Here is a 9,195-nt window from a genome sequence, read left to right as displayed (position 1 = left end):
GGTTCATTAGTAATATTTACTTACTAACGAGAAATTATGCATTTGTATGACTTACTTCAGGTCACTTAAAACGTCAGTAGCATAGCCAGAAAGGAAATCAGAATGAATGTATTTCCAGCCACTGGAATTACAGTTTCTCTCAGTCTGAATCTTTCCATTTAACTCTGTTGCACAGAGGATTAACCATTTTACTTCTCTCAGAATAGGCAAGATAAGATTCATCTTATTTCTGCTGTATTTGAAATTACACAACCAAATTCAGTTTCACAGAATATTATTAGGAAGGAAACCAACCCTATTTGCTATATAAGGAAGTCTCTCTGCTTGCAAATGTTCACAAGATGAATGTACAGATGAAAGACAAGCAATTTATTTGTATTTGATACTGAGAATGGCAATTTAAACTTCAGTGAATTTGTCCTTTGAAGAAAATGCAAAATATAGGTCAAATATCTTTAGAACTGTATCAACATAAATAAGTAAATTGTGATCAGACCAATTTTGAGTTATAGGACAAGTGTAGTAATCACACATTTCATCGTAATGTTAGTATTAGTGTGTGTAGTATATACGTGCATATATACATATGAGATTCAGAAACTGCCTTTCAGTTTCCATTATTGATTGAATGAGTTATACCTGGAATACCATTACATTGCAAATCAGTCAGGCCTTAATCCTTCTAAATGGAGCGTGAACAAGCTGAAACTCTAGATTTGGAACTATCCAACACACTATTTTATGTCATAAATGAATAAAAGCAATAGTTTTTTTTTTTAAGGGTAGAAAGAAAAAGAAGTAAGTATCATATTATTTTCGAGCTGGAAGGGAACTTAGATAAAACATAATCAAAATCCTCCATTTTACAGACAAGTCAAAGAGGTCCCCAGTAGTGATTTCCTGTATTTACCATTTACTGTTTACTACACATTGGGTACAATGTACACTGCTCAGGTGATGGGTGCACCAAAATCTCAGAAATCACCACATCAGTGTTCCCCCAAAACTATTGAAACAAAAATTTAAAAAAGAAACAGATAGAAAAAAGACGACTTCCCAAGTAGCGTTTTCCTGTATTTACCACTTACTATTTACTACACATTGGATACAGTGTATGCCGCTCAGGTAAGTGATGGGTACGCTCAAATCTCAGAAATCACCACGAAAGCACTTTCCTATGCAATCAAACAGCACCCGTTCCCCCTAAAACTCTGGCAACAAACAAACAAAAAAATTAAAAGAGAAATTATAAAAGAAAGAAACAGACATCCTCAAGTAGTGGTTTCCTACAAATATGATGATTCCTAAGTGTCACGGAAATTCCAATAAAGGAAAACAACTATGGAAAGCACACTGAATCGAAACAAATAATCAGTAAAGAAATATAGGGCAAATAAAGTAATGTGTTATTGAATGATGCTAAAAAAACAAAGTATGCAGTTTTTCAAAATTCAGGACTCCACTTCCAACTTGGAAACCTGAGAAGAAGAGAGACGCGAATGTGTGGTTGAGACAGTTTTGATAATACCACAATGAGGTGCACAGCCTGAAGCACTGCTCTTTACTACTAATCAACTAGATATATCTTGTAACAGCTAACCTCAGAAGCTTTTTGCTATAATTATCATAAAGACTTTACAGTCTAATTTATTACAGCGGTATTTAAAACAATTTTTCGATTTCCATTTTAGACAGGATATATTTTAAAACATCTTCTGTTTTTCAAGTGCTTGGCAAAAAACTGTTAGTCTGCATCTCCATCCCATCCAAGTATCTCAATTACTTTATTCACTAAAGGCCCTCTCCCTAAATACCATAACTACCAACGTGGGGAGGTGTGGACCCTGTGTAGAATTGAAAGCCATCTGTTTGCTTTTCAACTTTGGCCTCCATCAAGGATAATAAACACATTCTTTAGAAGAAATTATCGTATTCTAGCTTTCCTTGTTGGAAAAAAAATGTTGCTGTATCCCTTACCCCATTTTATTTTATTTTATTTTTCTTTATAATTAATGTACTTAGAGTAAAACAAGTCCCCTCCCTCAATTTCTTTATCTCCTCCTCCTTCTCTTCTTTCTTCTCTTTGCCTTCTCTTTCTCCTCTTCTCTTCCTCCTTCATAGTGGAAATCACAATCTCCATTTTCCAATAATTTTGAACAGCAGAAAGAATTTTACATGGAAAAACACATGATAAAAATTTTTATATTAACTTTCCTCTGACATTTGCATATTAACCTGACCTGGTGATATATGTACATTTATCTTATGATTTTAGGATCCATAGAACAAACACACTCCCTTCTACTGCTTAATTTCATAGTCCACTCTCATAGGATGTCCCCATTACTTGAGCTTGTGTCCACTAGAACCTTTCCTTGAAGTTGAATATGAGAATTTACCCAACCTACTGTGCAAAAATAGTCTGTCTTTAATATCAAAAGAAAAATAATGAAAGGAAAAGAGAGGATTCTTACCAGAATTAAATTACTATCTATCTATTTCGGGGTTTTTTTGTTTGTTTGTTTTTTTTGAGATGGAGTCTTGCTCTTGTCACCCAGGCTGGAGGGCAATGGCACAATCTTGGCTCACTGCAACCTCTGCCTCCCAGGTTCAGGCGATTCTCCTGTCTCAGCCTACTGAGTAGCTGGGATTACAGGCGCCTGCTCCAACGCCTGGCTAATATTTTGTGCTTTTAGTAGAGACAGGGTTTCACAGGCTGGTCTTGAACTCCTGACCTCAGGTGATCACCTCGGCCTCCCAAAGTGTAGGGATTACAGGCATGAGCCACAGCACCTGGCCTCATGTACCATCTTAAAAGAATGTGTGATGCATAGTAAGTACTAACTAAATATTAGCAATTTATCGTTTTCAGAGAGTAAAGATTTATACCGTGGTTCAATTAAAACCAATCTCAGAGGCGTATATGGGCTAAACGATAATAAATGTGGGTAATCACTTAGGCTTGCTTAGTTCCTCAGGGAAGAAACATTAGTAGACTGTGCAAACTTAGCCATGCACTGATTTGGCAATAACATTCCAATGATTATATAACCCTATATTTAGAAAAAAAAATAGAACAACTTTTAACCTAGCAATTGCACTTCCAGAAATGTGGCTCAGGGACATAATCATATTCATAAAGACATGGCTGCAGGGGTGGTCATTATGAGATTGTTTATAGTAGCAAAAATGTTGGAATGGCCAGCAATATGAAATACATTTAATAAACTATGGTAGAACTCTGCTAGAAAAATATTTAACAACATGGAAGTATCTTCACAAGTTTATTGTAAAATGGAAAAGCAAATTATAAAACTTTATGAATAAAAGATATCAGGTTATTCTTCAGATGTCTCAATCTTTCTCCTACCTGACTTATACCACCTTATTCAACAGGCAGATCACCTTCAGTCCTCATCTTACCTGATTTCATAGTAGCAACTGACACTATGAACTGTCTCTTGAATATCACTTACTTATGTTGGTTGTCTAAACACATGTTCCTGTCCTTGTCTCCTACTATTCTGAGCACTCTTTCTTCTTACCTTTGTCAAGCTTTGCCTTCACCACCCACATAAAATGCTTGCATGCTCCCAGTCATAGTACTGGGCTCTCCTAGTTTCTGATTTCATTTCCCATCTTTCAGTGTTACCTTTTACATCATTGGTTTTCATTTCTATCTATATATATAGATGATATTTATATATAAACTTCATTTCAGACATTCTGTTGAAGCTTAGATCATATGTCCAACAATGCAGCTGTGTTACTTTGATTATTTAAAAAGCAAATCAAACTCAAACTCAGCACATCTAAAATGAGACACATTATTACTCCTGGAATCACCCACTTCAACCTGGTTGTGACCTGGTCCCCTTTCAAAGATTCCTAAAGGGAACTGCTCTAAATGGAACTGCTATTTATTAACTTATGCAAGACACAATAATTGACGCTATTTTTAATATCACCCCTACCTCCAATAATAAGGTAGCACAAGTCCTATCAATTTTCTCTTCTGACAATCTATCCAGTGGGTCCATCTCTTTCCAGCATTGTCTTCTCCCTTGTCTAGGTAACCACAAATCTCACCTGAACTGCAATCAGAGATTCTTAAATGTCCTCACAATTTCTGCTCCTCCTTATCTCCAACTCATTTGTACAGAGGTCATTAAGTCACTTCCTCCTTAATTACTACAGTGACTTTTTATTGCACTTAGCTAAAGACAAATTATTGATTCGTAGCGTACTAAGTGCAGTCCCGGTCCCATGTTCTCCCTCTTTCTTTTCCAGCAACTCTGGCCTTCTTTTACCCTCCTATATTCACCAATTCTACAGAACTTTTGAACAGGGGACAATTATAATCCCCAGAGATGCAATACTAGAGCCATAATCTCAAAGGTTGAAATCCTGAAAGAACAAAATCCTGAAAATATAATTCTGGAAAAAATCATGAAAGAATTCTTTAAAATATACTTATTTGTACTTGTGTAGGGGGATTTATTTGAGAAACATATAAAAACATGGGCCACTTTGCACAGTAGAATAGGTGATAATAACTATAACATAGACAGTTTTTCATGTATAAGTACTCAGGTCAACAATAGTCACATGAGTATAACAGGTATGAACAGATTAATCATATCCATAAAGAAATAGGCCAAAAAGGAAAATGTATAAACACATGTCACTATGGCTGGTAGTTGGGTGCATCCAGCTTTATAACTGCGGTCATCTAAAATACCATGAGGAACAACTTGCTTTTTGATGAGATCAATCAAAAAGCGTGATAGATCATCATCACATATGCAGTCATCCAAAAAGCTGAGATCTTGAGAAATCTTATTTTTCACAAATGCTGATGTACAAAAAGGACATCTCTTTATTTGTTGAGGAAGTTTCAACATTTTTAGATACATGCACAAGGCTTACACCCAAAGTAAATGTTGTAAGAATGCACTTTTATGGAGTCAGATTTGCAAAAAAATGCACAAAACAAATTAGAACGCACTAAAAGACTCTACACAATTGATATCTCCAGTAATAGAAATGATGTGAACATGAAATACACAGGATAGGATGATGGAATACACCGCAAAAATTAATAATGACAATTAAAAATACTGTGGAAAAATACTGAAAAAAGAAAAGAAAAAAGGAAAATTTTACATACGAAGAAGCGTATTACAGGGATTAAAACAGACTATGAATAATTGCACAGAGGTACTGACTGACGTGGATGATCATTAATAAGATTTTGATTTCTTGCATCTTGATGAATATCTCCTTTTTTTTTTTAAATTTTAGGGCATGGCTCTCCTCAGAGGATATGTTCACATCATTTTCTATATGGCACAGCTCATTCTGAACTTCTGTAATTTGAGATACACGGACGTGAGCAATCAGTACTACATGTTACCATTTTTTCTGCCATACTTTCATGCTGTTTGGGCACATGGAAATCCATTTTTCATGCCCTCACATAGAGGCCACCAATTTGGCAGAAACAGTAACGTCTTCTTATCCTGCCATGCACATAGTTATTTCTGAACCAGTCAGTAACTTTTCTGGCTTCTTCAGGTAAATTTGTCTCTAATTTACTAAAACTTCTGGAATTTCATCAGCTGAGAGAAATGCCAGTGCAGGCAAATGACACATTTTTAAACTGAAGCTTTCATTGTTACTGTACAGTGTGGTCAATCTGCTCATCTGAATTTTCCATCAAATGCATTGGGTTGAATGGAAAAAGCAAACTTTATTGGTAACAGCTTGAAATTCAATTCGTGAAGCCTTGATCTCACTTGATTCCAAATCTATCATTATGGCTTAGCGATTCAATTAAAATCCATTTTTCTTCTGCAAAGTCCACCAAACCTTCAAATAAGCTTCTAAAAAGTGCTTCACTTTTTCCAGTCATTAATACATAAAGGAGGGGAGCTTTATAAGATTATTTGATCCATTAGGATCATGAACTGTACATAGTTGAGAAGAAACAGTGGGGATGGTTTTGAAAGTACCAATCCATTAGGCAAAGTGAAGCATATGCTAATTTTGTTTTTGTTTTGTTGTTGTTGTTTTTGAGATGGAGTCTCGCTCTGTCACCCAGGCTGGAGTGCAATAGCATGATCTCTGCTCACTGTAGCCTTCGCCTCCCAGTTTCAAGTGATTCTCCTGCCTCAGCCTCCTGAGTAGCTGAGATTACAGGCATCCACTACCATGCCCAGCTAATTTAGTTTTGCATTTTTAGTAGAGACAGGGTTGCACTATGTTGTCCAGACTGGTCTCGAACTCCTAACCTCAGGTGATCTGCCCACCTCGGCCTCCCAAAGTGCTGTGATTATAGGCGTGAGTCACTGTGCCCAGCCAGCATGTGCTAGTTTTTTAACATTAGCTTTAGTGGTAAATACAAGAAGTTTATCTTCTTCGACAGTTAAATTCCTAATCAAGAAGAGTTCACCATTTAATGTGTTTTGCAATCCTGAAGAAACCTCAATATCAGTAAGTGTCTTTGGTTCAGAAGATCACTGAGTATATCTAATTATTTCTATTCTCTGGGGGAGGTATTTTTTGAAGGCAAGCATGGTGCCCTGTGTGGAGGGTCAGAAGTTGCATGTGATTAAATAATTTGGCAGGAGAGATATCTTATGTTTTTCACCTGCATTTTTCCCTCTTCCCATGGTCTTCAAAACACCCAAGGCACTTGTGTTTGGAGAGTGGTTACAATCTAGAAATTTTGTAAGCATATGCTGTCCATTTCAAGGTATTATTGCTAGGTCATCACAATGAAGAGATTTTTTGTTTTCACAGCATCAGGCATAACTAACTTTTAAACTTTTATCTTTCACCATTAAGTAGCCTTGTACACTTAACTTACCACAGCCTTCTTACAGGAGACTAATTTCACAGATCTCTTCCATTGTGTTGTAAGAAATACAGTAAGAAAGAATGCTATTCCACTTCCCCAATACCAAGTCTGTATAGTCAGGTGTCTCCAGGAAGACAGAACCAATAAGCTGTTGAAGCGGCGTTATTGTCTGGGATAAATAACTGAGGTTTAATTTCTCATACCAAGGAAATCGAGGACCCAGACATACAAGAAGTGAGTTTAAGAATGGAGGTTTGGCTGGGCGTGATGGCTCATGCTTGTAATCCCAGCACTTTGGGACGCTGAGTAGGGTGGATCACAAGGTCAGGAGTTCGACACCGGCCTGGCTAACATACTGAAACCCCATCTCTACTAAAAATACAAAAATTAGCTGGGCGTGGTGGCAGGCGCCTGTAATCCCAGCTACTCAGGAGGCTGAGGCAGGAGAATCGCTTGAACCCGGGAGGTGGAGTCTGCAGTGATTGGAGGTCGTGCCACTACACTCCAGCCCAGGCCACAGGGCAAGACTATGTCTCAAAAAAAAAAAAAAAAAAAAGGGTGGAGATTTAATAGGCAAGAGAAAGAGATGGGCTCTCTCTCATGCAGAGAGAGAGGGGGGCTCTCTCATGGGGTTTCTAGTTCCCTGGTGAATTGCAGGGGGTTTTACAGAAGAGCTTGAGGAGGTGGTGCCTGATTTACCTAGGGCTCAAAAAATTGGTTGGACCAGGAGTGTCATTTACATAGCGCTTGAAGAAGCTGGCCACTCCACCCTAATCGTTTATTATGCAAATAGATTCTCTACCCAGCCTGCACTGTGTTGCCTGTTTCTTTGTGGTTGACAAAGAAAAGGGAAGAGAAAACCTCCTTGAACATGCCTGGCCCCCAGGTAGCCTCTTCCTATTGGCTCAGCTGCTGGCATTCACCCATGCAAGCTTCCAGCTGACTTTACAGGCTGCTGTTGGTTAGAAAAGAATTTGGGAGCTGCTTATGTTAATAGGGAAACCTTATCAAGGACTCTCTTACCCTGACGAGCTACCCAAATAATTTCTTTCTAGCTCCTGTATCACTATGTGTACAAAAATTATGAGAGAGGATTTATTAAAGGAGTTGGCTCATGAAATTACAGTGGCTGAGAAGTCCCACGACAGGCCATCCGCCAGCTGGAGACCCTGGGATGCCAAAAGCTGCAGGACCCTGGGGGCCCCTGGTGCAAGTCCTAGACTTCAAAGGGTGGTGAGCCTGGAGTTCTGATGTCCAAGTTAGCAGAAGAAATGTCTGCCCCACCTCTCAGAGAGAGACCAGTTCACCTTCTGTATTTGTTCTCTCCCAGCCAACAGCCAGTAGGATGGTACCCAAGAACACTGAGGGGACACCTTCCCGACTTAATCCACTTGGATCCATGCACTGATCTCCCCTGGAAACACGCTGTGATGGTGAATATTGAGTGTCAACTTGATTGGATTGAAGGATGCAAAATATCCTTCCTGGGTGTGTCTGTGAGGGTGCTGCCAAATGAGATTGACATATGAGTCAGTGGACTGGGCGAAGCAGACCTACCCTAAATCTAGGTGGGCATCATCTAATCAGCTGCCTGTGAGGCTAGAATAAAGCAGGCAGGAGAAGATGGAAGAGCAGACTTCTGGCCTTCATCCTTTTCTCCCGTGCTGGATGCTTCCTCCCTCGAACATCAGACTCCAAGTTCTTCAGCTTTTGGACTGTTGGACTTACACCAGTAGTTTGTCAGGGCCTTTCAGGCTTTTGGCCACAAACTGAAGGCTGCACTGTTGGCTTCCCTACTTTTGAGGTTTTGGGACTTGGACTGATCTGCCACTGGCTTTATTGTTCCTCAACTTGCAGACAGCCTATGGTGGGACGTTACCTTGTGATTGCGTGAGTGAATTCTTCTTAATAAACTCCCTTTCATATATGCAGATACCCTGTTAGTTGTGTCTCTCTAAGAGAACTCTGACGAATACACACCTTCACAGACACTCCAAACAATGCTTTCTGAGGTTTCTAGACATTTCTTAATCCAGTCAAGTTGACACCTCAAATTAAGTCCACAAGTCTACACCTTGTCAACTTGGCACCCAGAGGCATCTTTTTAAACCATACTTAATTTACGTAAATAATAACCAAAGGAATAATTCCACGTAACATGATGCAACTATACTGTGCTTGTGATTTTTGAGATTTTAGATGTTAGGAATTTTAGACTTTAGGGATTTAGATCTTTTGGGATTTCGACATTTAGGATTACAGAGTTTGAGATTGTGTATTTTAGCATTATGATCCAAACCTCATGTCCTGAACCCCATCAGTCATGAGATAAA

Source organism: Theropithecus gelada, chromosome 9, assembly GCF_003255815.1.
Source record: "Theropithecus gelada isolate Dixy chromosome 9, Tgel_1.0, whole genome shotgun sequence".
In the NCBI taxonomy this organism is placed as follows: Eukaryota; Metazoa; Chordata; class Mammalia; order Primates; family Cercopithecidae; genus Theropithecus; species Theropithecus gelada.
Note: the sequence above shows the minus strand (reverse complement) of the source record.